A 643-nucleotide genomic window follows, 5' to 3' on the forward strand; every position below is an offset into this window, starting at 1 on the left:
CCAGTGAGGGTGGTGAAACCCTGGCAGGGGTTGCCCCGAGAGGGGGTGGAGGCCCCATCCCTGGGAACATTCCAGGCCAGGTTGGCCGGGGCTGTGAGCAACCTGATGTGGTTCAAGGTGTCCCTGCTCCTGCAGGGGGGTTGGGCTGGGTGACCTCTGGGGGTCCCTTCCCACCCAAAATATTATGTGATTCTATGATTCTAGGACTGGCCCCTGTGGGGGGAGGCTGAGGGAGCGGGGGCTGTTGGGCCTGGGGAGAGGTGGCCTGGGGGGAGACCTTGCAACAACCACCCAAAACAGGGGGAGGGTCAGGCTCTGCTCCCAGGGAAGGGGCGATGGGACAAGGGGCAGCGGCCTCAAGTTGTGCCAGGGCAGGGTGAGGTTGGCCATGGGGAACAATTCCTTCCCCTTGGGGCTGTCAGGGGCTGGAAGGGGCTGCCCAGGGAAGGGGTCGAGTCCCCAGCCCTGGGGGGATTTAACAGCCGGGCAGAGGCGGTGCTGAGGGCCAGGGTTTGGATGGGGGTGGACTTGGTGGGGCTGGGGTAACAGTTGGAATCTATGATCCTAAAGGTCTTTTTCCAACCAGAACGGTTTTGTGATTCTGTCTTGCTGGGAAGGTTGTGGTTTTGCTCCCAAGTTTCCA

Source organism: Egretta garzetta, unplaced genomic scaffold, assembly GCF_000687185.1.
Source record: "Egretta garzetta isolate BGI_Z169 unplaced genomic scaffold, ASM68718v1 scaffold12, whole genome shotgun sequence".
In the NCBI taxonomy this organism is placed as follows: domain Eukaryota; kingdom Metazoa; phylum Chordata; class Aves; order Pelecaniformes; family Ardeidae; genus Egretta; species Egretta garzetta.